This window comes from Grampus griseus (genome assembly GCF_964374135.1).
Source record: "Grampus griseus genome assembly, chromosome: 2".
Lineage (NCBI taxonomy): Eukaryota > Metazoa > Chordata > Mammalia > Artiodactyla > Delphinidae > Grampus > Grampus griseus.
In genome coordinates, this window is record NC_139018.1 from 2,677,589 (window position 1) to 2,697,776 (window position 20,188).

The 20,188-nt window shown below is 48.6% G+C and overlaps 1 protein-coding gene across 1 annotated transcript in view; it reads right to left on the reverse strand.

Moving 5' to 3' along the window:
• The window catches only part of TRAF3 (TNF receptor associated factor 3), a 107,622-nt gene that overhangs the window by 64,542 nt on the left and 22,892 nt on the right, over window positions 1-20,188 (reverse strand). The window lies entirely within an intron of this gene.

Consider the following 20,188-nt stretch of genomic DNA (forward strand, 5'->3'; position numbering starts at 1 on the left):
CCACTGACGTGAGAGGTCAACTCTCCTTCAAGTTGAAAGTTCAAACTGTATGATCTGAATGTTTGTTAACAACAGAAATGAGCTCTCTGCAAGGGTGAACTGTCCTCCCGAACCAGTGCGGCTAAGCTCAGGAAAGAGCCTCAGCAGCCGGCCTCGTCCCCAGGGCTGCCCCAGGCCTCAGCCCCCCAGGCAGCAGGCTGTCTGGGCGCCTTTTGCAAAATATTAGCCAACAGATACTTCAGTCCCACGCAGTCAAGATATCAATACAGTTTACATGCACAGGGCAACTGGTTTTCAAACAAACTATGCTACACATATTTCTAACACCAGCAAACGATCCTTTGGTAATGAAGAGAACAGGCCTCCGTTTATTATGTTCACAAGTTTGGCACTTTGAATGTGGGTCTTTCTAACTTGGGCCTCCCCCTCCAAAGCCAGCCATCCTGATATCCTGGAAGCAGAAGTAGGCGGGGCCCCCTCTCTGGAAGTCAGGCTCTCCTGGCGCCCTGGGGTGTGCTGCTGGAAAGAAGCTCTTCAAATGGAGAGAGCTCTGCCGGAACCTCACGAGCACACAGGGCTGCGACCATGCTTTGGGCATGTCGAGGACTGCCAGCCCCCAGGAGGCACGGACGTGCCAGTCCATTCTGTGCTGCCGCACACGGAGGGCTGGGATGCTGCACGCACACAGGCTAGTCCCCAACCTCAAGCAGAAAACCACCTCTCAGCCACAGTCTGTTGCCAGGAACCAAGAGACCAAGGCAGATGTCACCAGAGGAAGAACTGGGCCGAAGTGACAACTCTGGTAAATGAAGAGAAAGGATGTGCTGCTCAAGGGAAGCTGAATTTATTTACCCTGATCACGAATGTAGGCTCTCAGCTGGAACATCTCACTCAAAATGCCAGAAGGTTCAGAACCCATTCATAAGCTTTTCAGAACGCATGCAGTCGCCATGGTAACCATGACATTATATTTCTAGGCGTTGCACATATAAATTACCACCCGTAATGCATTTAATACAGTTTGGGGCCACCAGCTCATAGCAAAATAAATCTGAGCTCTGACTCTCAGCCTGCCTCTTAGATAAACAAAGCAGAACAGCTGGAGGTAGCATCCAACTCACCCCGGGATAAGGACGGGGCTGCACACACTGAAGATGCTCATCTGAAGGCAGATAAGAACTAAGGAAATCAGACTTCATCAGCCACCACCATATGGTTGAGATTTTGTAAAACAAAATGTTCCACACCAGATTCATGAAACTGTCGTCGCTTAAGTTAAAGAAACAAACATACTACATCCATAGCTGTATCTCTGGAATTCGACCATGTTTAGCAAGTCAAAGAAAAAGCAGATCTCTTTAACGAACATCTTTAATTTATTTAGACGGCATTTGTCAACACAAATAAGGTAGTTGTTCAAATGTCCAGACTGTCTTCAATAAGAAATCAAAGTTTTGTTTCTCAGGTTCAGGAGAGATCTACTCAGTCATAATTCTTTACCTTCATCAGGGACACTGATAAACATTTAAAATACACATCATTCATGGTTTTTAAAGTCCCTTACCTTCTCATAATCCACCATGAACACAGAGAAGAAAACAAATACCGTGCACAGCCTGCAAAGGCATCGTCAGCCTCACATCCCCAGGCAGCCCACTGCATCGGGAACTTAACGGAGCTGCTGCAGGACATGCCTGTGCTGGCACCGTGTCCACAAAGTTGCCTCTGTCCGTATCACTAAACGGCTAAGTCCAGGGGAGCACCACCTTCATTACCCCCTCCTTCAGACTGCAGGCCACAGGTAGCAGCTGTGAAGGGGAGCAAAAGACCTCCCCGCCGGTTGCTGCCATATTAACAGAGACTTTGGCAACTGCTGCATTGCAGTCTTTCTGCAAGCTACCAACCTCAGAAGCAAGAGCACTGGAGAGAGACGCTCCAGCACAGAAAGCTGCCTTTTGAATGACAAAGATTTCGTAGAGATCTTTTTAAAAAATGCTGCAAAGACCTTGGGGGGAGCATTTCTAGATTTCCAACCTGTTTCCTAAAGGCTGACTAGTTTGTGGTTTTCACTGGAGGATTGCTTTGACAATGTACTGTGCCGTGTGAAAATGTGGAAATTAATGAAATGTGCGTGATGACACACCATCCTTAATGCTCAAGCAGTCCCGGTGAGAATCCTGCACACCTGCTGCCTACCACCAGCTTCAGAGCCCGACGGAGGAGCTCCGGGGAACCAACCAGGACTTTCACTCCAGAATATGCGAGCGCAGCAAGCACTTCTAGTGCCTCAGTGGCAGCAATCACCTTGAACGCTCAGCTACCTTCACAGACAGCGCACTTGAAATATTAAACCACTGCCCGTACAACCAAACTCAGAAAAAGACACTTAAGATAGTGGCATGCTTACTAAGTGACCTTTCATCTTCGTTGCTTTATTCCGTTTATTTAGTGAGCATTAATTAACCACGTGCTATCTGTGAAAGGACATGAGTAAGGCCGAGCTCGCTGTCCTGATGGGGAGGGGCTCTCCAGTGGGGTGACACACGGAGGACAAGTCATTCCAGGCTTGAGGACTGGGATGCAGGGGAGGGCAGCGCAGCCGGGGAGACGGAACTGGAGCCGGTGTGGGGTTCCAGGGCAAGGTTCTACGAGGAAGAACATCTAACAGGAGCTAAAGGATGTGCCCCCTGCTGAGAAACAGGGAGACGAGGGGAGAACACCCTCAAAATGGTGCAGCGTTCCTCGGCACGTGCCAGTGCGTCCCCAGCGAAAGCGCGCACAGGCTCCGTCCAGAAGTCCGTCAGACCCTCACGGCCGCCCAGACAGACACCCGAGCACCTGGTCCCTGAAGCACACACTCGCCCTGGGCGCACGGCCACCAAGCGGACGTGGCAGATTCTGAACGGAACAGGGCGGCCCTGCACCAGGCCCCTCAGGACACAGCAGCGGTCCCCCCGTGGCTCTAGCCACCACCTCCCGGCGGGGTTGCCGTGGAAGCTGCCGAGCCCGACGCTGACCAGGTAACGGACCGGGTGAGGGAACCAGCAAATCAAGGACCCTACTACTGGCCACTCCCCCATCGAGCGGCAGGACCCGGCCCGGCCCATGGCTTCCCCACAAACAGCCCGCCCTCCTCTCGAGGGAGAACCCTGCTCTGCCTTCCCTCTGTCCCCCCACTCCCCTCACTCCTCAGGCTCCGGAATCTTCTCCTCCAGGAAGTCCTCACCGGCTCCCTTCCCACCCGCAGCAGCCAGGACCTTCCCGCTGGGCTCCCATCGCCCGAGTGGCGACCACACTGTAAGGAAGGGACACTGCGGATCTGCAGCGCCCAGCACGTCCCCGGCGTGACCGGCGTCCGTGCAGGGGCCCCACGGGCCGGCCCCCTGCTCCACGCCGTGAGGCGCTCCCGCGTCCCCTCCTCCTGAGGCGCAGAGGATCTCAGCTACAGGCCAGGTGGGAGGCCCAGGAGTCCCACCACCCCGCTGGGCTCCACAGGCCACAGCCTCACCACAGGCACCCCTGGAGAGCAGGGCGCCTCCCTGGGGCTTCACTCGGGGGAGCAGGAGGGAGCACATTTATGGACCTGCTGCAGCCCTCCCACCCCATCTCTCCCCGGAGAGGCGTGATGTGAGTAAATGAATATCGCAGACCAAACCAGAGGCACCTCACGCGGGCATTCCTGACTGGCACGAGGTGGATGATCAGAAGGGAAGGCAGGAAGAGACAGCGCGAGGACATTCCTCGTTGCTTTACAGAGACCCACTAGAGTGGTTTAACGGACGCAGAGGAACTTCCATGAAACGCCTCCCGGCACATTTAGGCGCTGGCCAGGCACTCCCCCCAGATGCCGCCTTTCAAATCGCGGCTCAAGGCGGCTCTCTGGCCGCTGTCAAACCACTCCTCAGCTCCTCGGAAACCTGAGCCTGGGTCGCCAGAACGCGGGGCTCCGGCCCGAGCGGGCTCTCCCAGGAGGGTCTGGGGGAGCTGGCAGGGGTCTGACCTCAAGACTCTGCGCTTCCCGGACAAGCAATCCTCGAGGCGCGGGAGGGGCGACAGCGGCCCGGGGCTGAGACCCCAGGCCCAGCGCTGAGAGCTGCGTGGGGGTGGGGTTTCGAGGGTCAGCGGCGGCGGGCTGGGGGGGGGGGGAGCGGCCGCTACGAGGCCACACAGCACCCGCCTCCCAGGTCCGCCATCTGAAAGCCAAGGGCAGCGAGCCAGGCCCAGCAGCGCACAGAGCCAGGCCCCGCCCGCCGGCCCGGCAGCGGCTTCCTACCGTCTCCACTGCACGCTGAGGCGGCCGGACTCAAAGACGAGAAGGAATTTTTCAGGTGCACCGCCGGGGCGCTCAAGCAGGGCCGCCTGGCTGTGGGCTCTGGACTTTGCACAGCCCTCCTGGTGGGGCAGGGCCCGCTCTCGCACACCCTGCTCCCTCTGACGCCGTCTCCCAACCGGCCGCTCTCTTTCCGAACCTGCAATCTCTTGTCTGTAGGAAAGGAGTAACACTTATCCTACAAACCTCACAGAGCTGAACTGATTAACTGCTTTTTTTTTTTTTTTTTTGCGGTACAGGGCCTCTCACTGTTGTGGCCGCTCCCGCTGCGGAGCGCAGCCTCCGGGGCCATGGCTCACGGGCCCAGCCGCTCAGCGGCATGTGGGATCTTCCCGGACCAGGGCACGAACCCGTGTCCCCTGCATCGGCAGGCGGACTCTCAACCACTGCGCCACCAGGGAAGCTCTGATTAACTGCTTTAATGCATGCGTAAGGTTCCTGAAAGCATAAGCAAAATGTAAGGCACAACTGTCACAAAATAAAGCCAGTATCCACAAAGCACTCAATAATTATTTTTCCAAGCTTAACTCAGTTTAAATACATGATGAGAGACCTGAAGGGCTCTCCCCATTAATTGGAATGACCACAGCACAACCTGCTCCTTTATTAAAGAGCAGTAATGAAATTCATAACTAACTCAGGCAATTAGCTAATATTGCTAATGTACGTTTACATGAATTTGATACAAATTATGGAAACATCCCTATAGGTCTCATTTGGATACTTAACAAAATGCTCAAGAGTGTCACTACTATCTTACGGTGTTTACTACTTCAAAAATAGACACAACCCAGTTACCAAAATTACCGTAAGAAAAGCCAAAGGAGTGCGTGTATACTGCCTGAAGGGAAAATACACAGACAGACAAATCACTACGTCACTCCCTGTGCTGCTGGGGCCGAAGAACAAAGGGTGTCCCCAAGAAGAAGCAGGGGGAAGAATACAAGAAAAATATCAATATAAAATACAGACAAGAGTTAGCTGGCCTGGATGCAGAACAGGCCTAATTCGCTGCAAAAAAATCTAATGGGACACTTATTTGATAAGACCCTGTGATGGGATCTGATCTTAGGAAAGAAGGATATTGCATATTCTGGCTGCTTCTCCAGGCAACAGGGCCCAGGGGCTTCAAACATGGAACAGGAGCGACCAGGTCACCAATAAAGGCCCAGTTACAAGAAGTAAATCCTCTCTACAAATTTAAATGGGAACCTGAACAGTAAGTCAAAGCTGGTGCAAACCCCTCTAGGTCTACACCCAAGAGAAACGAAAACATCTGTCCCACAAAACACCTGTACATGAATGTTCCGAGCTGGACTATTCATAACAGCCCCAAAGGGGAAACAACACAAATGTCTATCAACGGACTTAACGAATACATAAGATGTGGTGCATCCACACAAAGGAATACTCTTCAGCCACAACAGGGAACAGCCTGCTGACACGTGCTACAACACGGATGAAGCCTGAGAGCATGATGCTAGGTGAGAGAGCCAGACACAAAGGACCACATACTGCATGCTCCAATTCACAGGAAATGTCCCAAATAGGCAATGGTTGCACAGTACTCTGTGAATATACTAAACGTCACTGAACTGGACGCTTAGAAGAGGTGAACTCTATGGTATGCGACTACCTCAATAAAGGTATCTTTTAAAAAGAAGACACAGTCAAGCAAAAGGCCAAACATCTGATAGCTAATTAACATCACTTAATGAGATGCAGCTCACCATCTCAATTAAAGAAATAAAAAAGGGAACACGTTATAACAAGTCTTCATTTTGCCCCCCAAAATGCATTATTTTGGGGGTGCCCCTTCCAAATAATTGTAAATAAGCTTCTCATTGTTCAAAACAACTCATAACCATTTCTGGTAACTCTTTCTCTCCCCCAAATCTCACAGTTCACCCATTCTGTACCAAAAAAATTGATTTTAGATTTAATGTAAAATATAAATTACACCTATATACAAACACAGCGCTTTTAAACACAGGGTGGATGGCCACGAGGGGCTACCCACCCCACCGCCAGCGTCGAGAAGGCACAGCGCTTTTAAACACAGGGTGGATGGCCACGAGGGGCTACCCACCCCACCAGCGTCGAGAAGGCACAGCGCTTTTAAACACAGGGTGGATGGCCACGAGGGGCTACCCACCCCGCCAGCGTCGAGAAGGCACAGCGCTTTTAAACACAGGGTGGATGGCCACGAGGGGCTACCCACCCCACCGCCAGCGTCGAGAAGGCACAGCGCTTTTAAACACAGGGTGGATGGCCACGAGGGGCTACCCACCCCACCGCCAGCGTCGAGAAGGCACAGCGCTTTTAAACACAGGGTGGATGGCCACGAGGGGCTACCCACCCCACCGCCAGCGTCGAGAAGGCACAGCGCTTTTAAACACAGGGTGGATGGCCACGAGGGGCTACCCACCCCACCGCCAGCGTCGAGAAGGCACAGCGCTTTTAAACACAGGGTGGATGGCCACGAGGGGACTACCAAGCCCACCACCAGCGTCGAGAAGGCACAGCACTTTTAAACATAGGGTGGATGGCCACGAGGGGCTACCCACCCCGCCAGCGTCGAGAAGGCACAGCGCTTTTAAACACAGGGTGGATGGCCACGAGGGGCTACCCACCCCACCGCCAGCGTCGAGAAGGCACAGCGCTTTTAAACACAGGGTGGATGGCCACGAGGGGCTACCCACCCCACCAGCGTCGAGAAGGCACAGCGCTTTTAAACACAGGGTGGATGGCCACGAGGGGCTACCCACCCCGCCAGCGTCGAGAAGGCACAGCGCTTTTAAACACAGGGTGGATGGCCACGAGGGGCTACCCACCCCACCGCCAGCGTCGAGAAGGCACAGCGCTTTTAAACACAGGGTGGATGGCCACAAGGGGACTACCAAGCCCACCAGCGTCGAGAAGGCACAGCGCTTTTAAACACAGGGTGGATGGCCACGAGGGGCTACCCACCCCACCAGCGTCGAGAAGGCACAGCGCTTTTAAACACAGGGTGGATGGCCACGAGGGGCTACCCACCCCGCCAGCGTCGAGAAGGCACAGCGCTTTTAAACACAGGGTGGATGGCCACGAGGGGCTACCCACCCCACCGCCAGCGTCGAGAAGGCACAGCGCTTTTAAACACAGGGTGGATGGCCACGAGGGGCTACCCACCCCACCGCCAGCGTCGAGAAGGCACAGCGCTTTTAAACACAGGGTGGATGGCCACGAGGGGCTACCCACCCCACCGCCAGCGTCGAGAAGGCACAGCGCTTTTAAACACAGGGTGGATGGCCACGAGGGACTACCCACCCCACCAGCGTCGAGAAGGACTCCTTAGTTCTTTCTACTATGAAATAAATATGAGCACTTGGGTTTTTAAGACCCAGAAATATTTACAAGACGAAGTCAATACAGTCAAAGAAAACACACACAGTGGCAGTGACTGAACATAAAACTCATAAAAACAAAAACAAGCCTATGTACGAAATAACAGATTTATAGAAAGACTACATCCTCTACACCCAGCAAAAGAGCTCCCAACTCACTCCCGTTGCTGTGTGTCCATCTCAAAGTTTTCAACAACCCAACCAACAGAAGGCAACATAGCCACCTAAGCACAGTTCTGTAATTGGCTAAAACCGTCATTACAATAACGTGTGTTTCTATTTTCCGCAGGAAGAGAATCATGTCTACTCACAGTTCACAATGAGTCAATCAGTGTGTAAAATATTTTACATAATGGGAAAATTTATTGTGACCCAAAAGTTCAGTGTGTTCTCATTAAGTTACCAGAAATTACCGATGTGAAGATACTTCTGTTCGCTTAACCAAAATCAAGAAAAGAAACTTCTTTAGGTGTGCACCCATGCTCGGTCTGGTAGGTCGAATTCTTTTTATGCTGCTGTATTTCAAAGCACTCCGGTTGGTAAATCCGTAATTGAAGTACCGAACAAAGCAAACGTGCATGTTGACAACACAGGTAATTTAAACTGGCTCTGACACTGCGTCTCTTGCTACCTACAGAGCTAAGCAATGTCAAAACCTGGCAGAGATGGCTTCGGTTTTTGCAAACACCCCTATGGTGAAATGGTTTTTCCAGAATTATGATACCATCTAATGTGCTAATTAATGGAGCCTTCCCATTGTGCCTCACTGTGAATAAAAACGTCTGTGGAAAATCTTACATGCAGTGTTGCATCCACTTAACATTTTCTCATATGTTACATTCAGTGGGGTTTTTTTGTTTTGTTTTGTTTTGTTTTTTTAACAACCCCAGGAGGAAAAAACACTTAAGTAATTAAAACACACACAACTTTTCTATTATGACCTTTTAAAAACCCTTAGTCTCCTATGATACCCTAAAGGCTACACTGGGAAACTGATATGTTTTTATATGAAATACAGATGCAAACATTTTAAACTACATAATCTATTGATACACACACTCTAAGAAATCAAATATTTCCAATTCTATAAACGTAACACATCTGTAGCAAAGATAACACCACAGGATACTTTTTATGTTATACATTGGTCCCCCCAAAAGGGTAACTATAAAACACGAGGAGTCTCTTTTTTTTTTCCGGTATGCGGGCCTCTCACTGTTGTGGCCTCTCCCGTTGCGGAGCGCAGGCTCCGGGCACACAGGCTCAGCGGGCATGGCTCAACGGGCCCAGCCGCTCCGCGGCATGTGGGATCTTCCCAGACCGGGGCACGAACCCGCGTCCCCTGCATCGGCAGGTGGACTCTCAACCACTGCGCCACCAGGGAAGCCCGAGGAGTCTCTTTTAAACCCTGTTAAATAAATTATTTGCAAATATTAACCACAAAACTCTGGGTGATGCCATCATTAATCACTCATAAAACCCCAGAATGTGTCTTGAAGGAAATTTTTACAATACAAACGCTATTCTTAACTATCTTAAAATATATCGCAAAAGACCATTCTCACAAGTCTTTTTGAAAACTATAATATCTCATAACATCTGAAAGACTGAAAGTGTGTTTCTGATTCAGTGTCATGGCTCATTAAATCTGAAGTCCAGTACCTTGGACAAAACTAATTCTAAATCTTTTGGAAGAATCATCTTTAATGTATATGTTCAGATAAGAGTTAATACAATCTACGTAATTTATCAAAGACCACATAAAAACTTCAGATACAAAGTGACACCTGCTTCAGGTACAAACGATTTCACCCTGTATCCTTTTCAAATGCCTGAAATCCACATGTCTAGACATATTTCAGTATTGGCTCTTTGGTTTCTAATTAAAAAGGCAAGCTTTCCTGCAGCCTGGCAATTAAACAGTTGTTCAAAATGCAAAAGCACCATCTCAGAAAGCAGGCAAAGCTTTTTAAATTAAAGATTTCTATTTACGTCAAAAGCTCACCCTAAAAACATCAAAATAAAACTATACTCACATTTTAAAAGTCAGAAAACATATATTAAATCCACCCAATGTTGAAAACTTTTGGCTCAAGAGGGCAGAGTGTGAGCGTGCAGACAGGCCACCCCAGAGCTGAGGGCCTCAAAGTTCTCCACCCAGCCGTGAGGCTTGATTCGCAACCGTGGAGGGGAAAGAGGTACACAGGGTCTGGAACGGAAGACCACGTGCCGTGCAGCACCTCGTCCGAGCCTCCCTCTTCCGCCCTGAACCTGTGGCCAGGCGGCCAGGCTCGAGGGAAGGGACCCAGGATGATGCAGGACAGCCACCACCTACACGCCCCGCACCGCGGCATGGTGCCCCGCAGCCAGCGCCTCGGGGGAGCACACTTCTCGAAAGCAAGGGCGGGGGATGACAGCAAAGCCAGTGACCGCCAACGCTGCCCTCCCCATGTGTGCTCCGCACAGCACCCCAAGGGAGCACAGGCACTGTGTTTTCCTCTTTCCCAGCCCACTTGGCACAAATGCCTGAAAAACAGACATGCACCCAAACAGGTCCACGGTCCCTTATCTGTGATTCCGAAATCCCCAAAGCTCTGAAAACATGTTCATAACACGCCCTGGCGCGGTGTGGGGCTCCCACAGCCTCTGTCCCACTGGCCGCGAATGGTCACACACCTGCTGCAAAGATCTTAGTGTCTGATTACACGGTGCTGCCTAGGATGTTCCACGATGTGTGTGTGGTCTATTCACACATTCCATTCTAAAATCTCCAAAATTCCAAACTCCAAAACACCCCAGCCCCCAAGAGTAGCAAAGGATTGTTAAATGACAACAGGACAAGCCCTGGCGGAAACAGGGACACATGAGCCCCCTCGAATGGCCAGGAGACAACAGCAATCTGGATTAAAAGTCTAGATTTACATACACGCTTGTTTGTTTTGCAAACTTTCTGGGCACGAGTGTGCCAGGCCCCTCAGCAGAGGCTGGATATATATAGCAGGCTGAAAACAGGCTGCAGTCCCTGCCTTCATGGAACTCGGGGAGTACTGAGCAAATGCTCCCCGTCGCACGTGGCAAACACTGCCGCGGTCAGAAGGTGCCCATGCAGACCCTCCAGCGGAGCCATGCGGAGGGCGGTCAGGGAAGGCCTCTCCTCCAGTGCCCGCAGGAAGCCAGCCTCGGGAATGGGAGCGCTGCTCTGGAATTCAAGACAGGGCGAGGGAAGGAGCAGGCTCCACACGGCTGTCCAGGCGGTCGTGGGAGAACTGGGAAGCAAGGGGCATGTGACCTAGTCATGCAAATAACCTCCAGGTACAAACCAAGCTGGCTCTAAGCCTCGGCCATCTCATCTGTCAACAGAGAGGGACCAGAACGCTGACGTTCCACACGCTCCCAACCCCATGAAGCGAATCCGACTGTTCGCAGCACTTTCTACTAAGGAGGCTGCAGGACCTAAATGGGGAAGGGGGACTTAATTATACTAAAACTGTATAGAAAGGAAAGAAAGCAGGCAATGCGATAACTAGGAAAGAAGATGAAGAACTTTTCATCAGCGCTGAGTAAGTCCCTGAAAGGCTGGCTAACAGCACTACACTCCCGCAAACCACTCTGCCAGAGTGAAACGATGCGCAGCACAGCTGTTCATCACTTTGTGAAAACAGGAAAAGCTTCACTCAAATGTCCTTGGAAGGTGTGACACTTCAGGGGCCCTGCCTTCCTCCACACCCTTACCTGGGAAAGGGGTGGAATCGAGGGCCGCAGTCCACCTACAGACACCCCGTGGCTTCCCGCGTGGCCTTCCCCGCCCAGAATGCAGCGCTTGCCGAGCAACTATTAAGATGCACCAACAGAGGGATATTTGGAGCAGCTGCAAAAGCTCTACTAAAGATAACAAAATGTGGAAGTGAATCCCAAACTCTTTAAGGTTAAATACTCACTTGGGTGAGATTTAACAGCGTAACAATAGAATACAATAATGAATACAAAATACACCCAAAGGCACGGGAGAGAGAACCCCGAGGGTAAGCATTCTGAGGCAACTTAACTTCTGTGAAGTCTCAGGTTTCACATTAAAAATTCATACAAATTTTACATTTAACCCCACAACACCCTACAACACCCCTTCCCTCCTTGTCACTCTTAGCTTTTGGAAACAGGCAATCTTTTCTCATCCTCCCATGTCCAAGTGAAAGGCCTGCCGGTCTCCTTTGCCTTCTCTCCTGATCCTGTGGGCAAGGCCTCACCCTCCACCCTGGCCCTGGACCAAAGCCCCTGCCACCTCAGCCTCTCTCCAGGGCCACTCCCACCAGTGCCCGAGGAAGAGGCAGTCTGTCCCAGCTCCCCACCCCATCTTTCTGCTCGCCTAGAGCAAACTCCTTCTAGGAGCTGTCAACACACACATCCCATCCTCCCTTAACTCGTACCCGCCACGCTACAGCAGCTTCCCAACACCACGCTTGCCGAAGTCCTCAAAGACCTCCAGGCTCCCAAATCCAATGGTCAACTCTCACTCGACCTGCTTGATGTCCAAGTAGCTTTGCCTGACTCCAAAAATGTCTCTCCAGCCCCACCTCCCCCGTGATTTCCAGGCGGGTACATCTCATTAACAACTCAACATCTCCACGTGAGTACCCGAAAGGCACTTCTGAACTCCTGGTGCCCCTGCCCTCTGATCCACCTCTAGCAATCCCTGGCTCCATAAATGGCACCATACAATTGCTTAGGTCATAAAAGCCTCCCCTTCCTCGCATGCCCCACACCCAGTCATCAGCAAAGACTGTCAGCTCCATCTTCAAAACATATCCCCAATCCAACCACACTTCTCACCAAGCTCCAGCCACAGTGGCCTCCTTGCTGTTTCTAAAACACACATACTCCCACTTCAAGGTGTCTGAACTTCCCGACCCCTCTACCTAAAAACCTTCTTCTCACAGATCTTTGCATGGCTCCCTTCCTTCCTTCTGTTTCAGCCCCTGCGTCAATGTTGCCTGCTCAGAAAGGCCTTCCCTGACCACGCTGCTACACGCCAGCCCATAAGCCTGCTTCTGTGTCCTCCTCACATCGCTCTTTGGCATCCACTGATACAGTTCACGGTTTGTTGACGATCCCTCTCCCCCATTAGAATATAAACTTCGAGAGGGCTAGAATCTGGACTCATTCATCACTGTTTCCCCAACTCTTGGGTCAGAACCCAACTTAAAGCAGGGGGCTCAATCAATATCTGTTGAATCTGTTTGCAGCCTTACTGTGAAAGATTTTTCCGTTAATATGAAACATTCACTCACTTACTCAGCGCCGTAACACAAGGGTTTGCATATACCCTTGACTCAGAAGGACAGCAAACACATTCTCAAGTCCTCCTTATGAACCCTGTCCTGGCAGCATCACAGGCGGGCAGGAAGACCCAGCTACGAGGTTACCCCTCACGACGCTGTAAATGGAGAAAACTGGAAACAACCCAAGTGTCCAACAACAGAGAACTGAATCAAGAAACTCTGACACAATCATACAACCACCAAATAATCAACCAAATTGGATGCCATTCTACTAAAAAGTACTTCCAACATAAATATGAGAATCAAATAATTTTAAATCTAGTAGCCAACTTAAAAAGGTAAAAAGAAACAGGTAAACTTATGTAATGTATATTATTTAATCCAATATAAAATTTTATAACTTCAATATGTAATCAATATAAAAAATTATTAATGAGATATTTTGTGTTCTTTTTTTCCACACTAACTCTTGGAAATCTGTTGTCAGTTTATACCTACAGCACACCTCAATCTGGACTGGCCACATTTCATGTGCTCACTAGCCACACGTGACTCAGGGCTACTGTGTTATAGTACAATCATAGACTAAGAAAAAAGAAAATGTTCATGACATAATAAGTGAAACAAAGAAAGTTATACGTTGCAGAAATTGATCCTAAAATGCATAAGGGAATGCAAGGGACTCAGAACAGACAAAACAATCTTGAAAAAGAGCAAATGTGGAGGATTCATGATACCCAATTTTAACAGACATATAGATCAAGAGCATAGAATTTAGAGTCCAGAAATAAGCCCTTACATTTGTGGTCAATTCATCTTTTGAATCCTTTTAAAAATTATTTATTTATTTATTTTTAATCTTTATTTTTTCGGGGGGCTGCGCTGCGTTGCATGTGGGATCCTAGTTCCCTGACCAGGGATCGAACCTGTGCCCCCTGAAGTGGAAGCACCGAGTTTTAACCAATGGACTGCCAGGGAAGTCCCCTGTGGTCAATCAGTTTTTGACAAGGGTACTGAGACTGTTCGATGGGGGAAAGAATAGTCTTTTCAACTAATAGACAACTGGATATCCACGTGCAAAAGAATGAAACTAGACCCCTACCTCACACCATACACAAAAACTAACTCAAAATGGATTCTAGGCTAAAGGTAAGAGCTAAAACTATATAACTCTTAGAAGAAAACAGGAATAAATCTTCCTCATCTTGGATTAGGCAATGGTTTCTTAGATATAACACCAAAGGCACAAGCAACCAAAGAAAAAATAGATAAACTGGATGTCATCAAAATTAAAGGACACCATCAAGAAAGTGAGAAGACACCTCACAGCATGGAGAAAATAGTTATAAGTCGTATACCTGATAAAAGAATTGTACTCAGAATATGTAAAGAACTCTTACACTCAATAACAAAAAGACAATCCAACTTTAAAAATGGGCAAAGAATAAACATTTTTCCAAGGTAGATATCTAAATGGTCAATAAGCACACAAAAGGATGTTTAACATAATTAGTCATCAGGGAAATGCAAACCAAAAACCACAATGAGATACCATTTCACACCCACTAGGATGTCTAAAATAAAAAAGATGAACAATAACAGTGTTTAGTGAAGATGTGGAGAAACTAGAACTTTCATACACTGCTGATGGTAATGGAAAATGTCCCAGCTGCTTTGAAAAACCGTCTTGCAGTCTTTCAAAATGTTAAACATAGAGTTACCACATGATCCAGCTTTGTTTACAACAGATACAAAAACTTAGGTTCTCACAAAAACTTGACAGGATTGTTCACAGCAGCGTTATTTATAATATCCAAAAAGGGGAAACAACCCAATGTCCATCAACTGATGAATGTATAAACAAAATGTGGTCTATCCATACAATGGAATATTATTTGCCTATAAACATGAACTACTGTTATGTGCTGCAACATGGATGAACCTTGAAAACATGCTCCACGAACGAAATCAGACGCAAAGAACACATATTGTATGATCTCGTTTGGATGAAATTTCCAGAAATGGCAAATTAGTAGAGGCAGAAAATAGATTAATGACTGCCTAGGGTTGGGGGTGGGGGAGAATGAGAAGTGACAGCAAACGGGTACAAGGTTTCTTTTGGGGATGATGAAAGTGTTCTAAAATTAGAAAGTGGTGATCATTGCAAATTACTGAATATACTAAAAATGACAGAATTGTACACTTTAAAATGGTGAATGTTATACATGAATTACATCTCAATAAAGTTATTATTATTATTATTTTGCGGTACGCAGGCCTCTCACTGTTGTGGCCTCTCCCGTTGCAGAGCGCAGGCTCCGGACGCGCAGGCTCAGCGGCCATGGCTCACGGGCCCAGCCGCTTCGCGGCATGTGGGATCTTCCCGGACCGGGGCACGAACCCGCGTCCCCTGCATCGGCAGGCGGACTCTCAACCACTGCACCACCAGGGAAGCCCTAAAGTTGTTATTTTTAAAAGCATATTATAAAATGGTGTTATATAGAATAATTCTATCTTTATAAAAAGAAAATATATGTGTGCCACAAAGACGGCTTAGAAAAGCATACATGGTAGTGATCTGAGCGGGCAGAATGAGATTTACATTGTTCATCTTTCGGTTTTAATACATGATTTTCCTAGAACTGAATGGGCATTGCTTTTTGAATAAAAAGGGGTGTTTTTTAATTTTAAAAGAGTGTTTTTAAAAGCTAAGAATTATTTAACTATATTCCTATTTCTGTAAAAATGCGTTAAGATTATGCCCCCAAAGGAGGCATGAATGATACATACCAAAATATTAACAGTGGTGAGGCAATGGAAAATATCTACATTTTCTAAATATTCTACCATGACTACAATGGCTTTTTTCTTAAAACAAAGACACACACGCACGCGCACACCTCTTTCAGGACGCCAGAACTCCAGTATGGGGGCAGTGTGGCTCTCGGGAAGCTCAGCAAGAGAGAGAGGGTGTAAGCGGATGGTGGTCGCGTGGATGAACCCCTTCTGAAGCGAAGTCCACAGGGACCCGTGTATTTGTTGCTGACTCCAAGGGGGCCAATTTCCCAGGCAAGGTGTCCTGGGGAAGGGCAGACTGAGTCACACGGCCCCACTAAGGGTGGTGGCTGCACCCCAAGACCACGGTAGATCTCAGCGGCACGGTGTGGAGGGAGGCTCTGGGTAGACAAGCCCAGGTGGGGGTGGAGCCTTGACCTCCCAGGACTGGTCAGGACTCCTCAGGGATAACCCTGGTGCAAACAAGACCTTTCTGAAGGGCTTGGTTCGGAAAAGCAACTGCTATCTGGCTAGAGCAGCATATTCTTTACAACGTTAGCCCACCTGAGCAACTCTGGACAAAGCCAAGAATCCAATCAAGAGGTCAGAAGGAAGGCCTTCATCAACTTCTCACTCTGAGACCAGGGTTCCGACTTCCGCAAAAAACAGTCCACATGCCAATGGTTCCCTGTTGGTGAGGGCTCAGAATCGATCAAGAGCACCCCTCCCTTGCTCAGAAGAGAACCAACAGAGAGCAAGCATGAAGGACGCACCAGGGAGAACCACAGAAACACAGCAATTCTAATAAGAACCTGCTGTAAAAAAAAAAGAAAAAAAGAAACACGGCAATTCAGCATCCCCCTTAACGATCAGGCCACACTGCACTCTACTGCAGGTAACGAAGTACAAGGTACAGGACGTGATTCTCACAAAATTATCTACGTGCACACGTACTGAAAAGGGAGTCAAAGACTGTACTCCTATATGTTTATAGTGGGGGATAATGAGAAAATTTATTTTCTTTATTTTTATCTTCACGCATTTTCTCTGGGTACACACACTTACAAAGTTAGGATACCTCTACCCAGCTTTCCCCTGGGAGACCCCCTTCTGGAAACAGATAACTGTAAAGGTTCTGCCTTCAGAGAAGGTCCATCATTGGGAATCCAGACGTCCACCCTCATCAGGGCACCTTTTCTACTTTTTACCTCTCAGAGATTACAACCACACCTGGGCAGGCTGACAGAGCACAGAAAATTGAAATCCTCCATGCAGAAGTTTAACAGTGGAAATACACATCAACTTCGGCAAGAATTCTTCCACCTTTCTAGAGATTCTTTCAAGTTCCTCAATTTACGTGATCACTGAGACTTCACCAAGGTCTGCTGCTGATCAGGAAATGTCAACAAGTATGAAAAGCACATCAACCAATCTTCAGCCTTAAACCAGGAATTCTGGACCCAAGTGCACATCAACTGCCACAGAGTCAGTGGCCTATTAAGCGATACAATCACCTCTAAAGAACTATTTTGCAGTTTAGGAGAGCATGACTCAGGGAAAAAAGGACTATTATTTCAAGTTCTCACAATTAACTCTAATTGCAACACTGACGTTCTCTGACTCAAAAGCTTCTGAGGGCTCACGACACACTTCAGAGTTGAGTTCAAGCTTGCTGGTATTTAAGATAAGCCATGCCCTTTGCCCCCGCCCCTCCTTGCCCAGGTCCCAAGACGTTCTTCGCCCACCCTAAGCTCCAACCACAGCCCACAGCACCGTGTGTGATTTACGGTCCCTGTGCTCCCCACTCCGTCTTTTCTCTCACCTTTGGCCCTCTTGCAGCACAACATCCCTGCTGCCCTGAAACTCAAGGTATTATTTATCCTGTAAAACGCCTGCTCAAATTTTAGTCTTTATAAAGCATTTCCTGACCCTTAAACCAAGAGTCAGCAAACTCTTTTCTGTAAAGGGCCAGAAAATAAATATTTTAGGGCCTTCCCTGGTGGCGCAGTGGTTAAGAATCCGCCTGCCAATGCAGGGGACACAGGTTCGAGCCCTGGTCCGGGAAGATCCCACATGCCGCAGAGCAACTAAGCCCGTGTGCCACAGCTACTGAGCCTGCACTCTAGAGCCCGTGAGCCACAACTACTGAGCCCACGAGCCGCAGCTACTGAAGCCCATGCACCTAGAGCCCATGTTCCGCAACGAGAAGCCACTGCAATGAGAAGCCCGCACACCGCAACGAAGAGTAGCCCCCACTCGCCGCAACTAAAGAAAGTCCATGTGCAGCAACAAAGACCCAACGCAGCCAAAAATAAATAAATAAAAATAAATAAATAAATAAATATTTTAGGCTTTGTGGGCCACTGATGGTCTCTGTCACATACATATTCTTCTTGTTTATTTTTACAACCTTATAAAAACCTAAAAACTATTTTCAAACGTGTAGTTTTCCAACCATGGTTCTAAGCACCATCACTCCCACGCTGTGCTCTGACGTCCCACACCATGATGCCTCTGCCTCTGTCACTACCATGATTACTAATACTATCCCTCTATCACACCCTGTGCACTGTTCTGCCTTGTCTAACTGTTCACACCGTCTGCGTGTCTGCCCCTCCTCAGACTACATGTTCTCTGAAGGCAAGAAAACTCTATTTCTAACCCCCACAGCACCTACTATAAAATACTAATACATATAAAGTGCTCTGTCCATGAATCTTTTAAAATGATTGTTTTTGAACAGCGTATGCTGAATTTTAAATTGCTTATTCAAGCATTTTCCATCACAAGTAGCCGAAGCACTTGTTTTTGGTAAAGCAGATTTCTAATGAGCTTCTTGAACACGTGAAGATTGCCTGGGGTTTGATGTGAACCTCCTTAGTTTAATTTCAACTAGATGAACTTCTAAGCCAAACTGAGGTTTATTACCTTCAAAGAGCTGCTCCTGTCCTCAGAGGTCTTTAAAATTCTATGCTGTGAAAGATTTTATCATAAAACATAAAAATAATCCTCACGTGCTATACATTCGGTTTCCAGGAGATACGTAATCCTCAATTTTATTAACAAGGTCAAAACAATGCAAATTGAGACCAGGACTCGAATTTTTCTAGAAACAACAATCAGTTGTTAGAGGATGTATTTCTCCCTCAAGAGGACACTGTACCTTCAGTATTTCCAGCTTATTACTTCTTGTGAAATAGCTCCCTGTCTGGGATCCACCTGCTACACAGAGTCAGAAGTTTCTCTGTGACCAACAAATCATTTCACGTAACTTCTCAGACATTTCCTTTTCTCAGAGGCCACCTGGGAATCCCTCTAACTCCTGACTAGTATGGGCCTTCTTTCATACTCATTTTCCATTTGGAAACTTTGGAATTCTCCAGCAGCAGCCTGTGGCACAGAAGGGACAAGGCCAACTGGCCCCTCTGTGCCCACTTCCCGCATCCTGCTCTTCCAAAAACCTGAGCCAATCTAATACACTATTACTCGGTTAGGGACACCTGCAGCGTGCATTGTTTCGTATCTAACAAAACAAGACTGCATCTACCTCACACATGTCTTAAGGACCAGTAGAGCATATACGTATACTACCTCAACTTCCTTCCAACACCGATTTGCATGCTGGAGCAATTATGCCAAAACCGTGGCACTACTTTTCCATTTCCTTTTTTTGTAATAAGAAAGGCCTACTAACTCACAATGCTTTACTTCAAAAGCTTAGCAACAGAGTCGGTACACGGCTATCTTTCTGTGCTGTGTGAACACAGGGTGGAAGGTAAGCCGGCTGCAGGGATCAGGGAACCCCCAGGAGGTGGGGGCACTGCCACCCCACACACCACTGCCTCGGCTCTTTTAATACTCCAGAAGGTGAGGAAAAAATAACTGACAGAAAAATCCCCTATGCAAAAACCCCAGCTCTGCGGGAAGGAGGGCGGGTACCTGTGCCTCATCCACTCCTCCTCCAAGAGCACGTGGCCAGGTGAGTGATTTCTCATCTAAACATGGCCAACGTGAAGGACACAGCCCTGACGGTGGCACCTGCAGGACACAGGGCAACAGGACTCCAGGAGGCGGGGCAGGAAGGTGGGCTCCGAGCCCCCTGGAGGAAGGGGGACGAATACACGGGCCAGGCAGGCAGAGTCCAGAGGAGAATGGATGGGGCCTCGGGCCAGGCAGGGAAGAGGCCTCTTTTGGGAAGAGGCCCACGGGAGGCTAGACTGTCCAGACTCGGGCAGGAAGGACGGTACAGGGCCTGGTGAGGAGGACACTGAATTTCCGGAGAGCAGTGGGAAGCCACTGGAGGGTTTTCAGTGAAGGGCAGGAGGCAACATGTGCTTCTAAATGATCTTTCTGGCCACTGCACGGAGAAGGGCCCGGAGTGACCCAGCAGAACTAATCAGGGGCCATCAGCAAGAGGTCTG